A 346-nucleotide genomic window follows, 5' to 3' on the forward strand; every position below is an offset into this window, starting at 1 on the left:
CGGGTGTATCTTCTCTTCAGGAGCTTAGAGATCCTCATGGGAGCTTGAGGATAGAAGATTCTCATATCTTGGGAATAGGAGCATGGATGATGCCAAAGAAGACGACGAAAGAAGTCAACAGGAGTAGGAGATTCTCATATCTTGGGAATAGGAGCATGGATGGAGCCAAAGAATACGGTGAAAGAAGTCAACAGGAGCGTATCGCAAAAGAAAAGGGTAAACTGGCAGATCTCTGGCCGGTCGACCGCAGCACGCATGCCGGTCGGCCGGAAAACCTGTACGATGCAGGGTTTGAGAAAACTCTCTGGCCGGTCGACCGGACCAAGCCTGGCGGTCGACCGGATCG

Source organism: Asparagus officinalis, unplaced genomic scaffold, assembly GCF_001876935.1.
Source record: "Asparagus officinalis unplaced genomic scaffold, Aspof.V1 AsparagusV1_Un484, whole genome shotgun sequence".
NCBI classification, from domain to species: Eukaryota; Viridiplantae; Streptophyta; class Magnoliopsida; order Asparagales; family Asparagaceae; genus Asparagus; species Asparagus officinalis.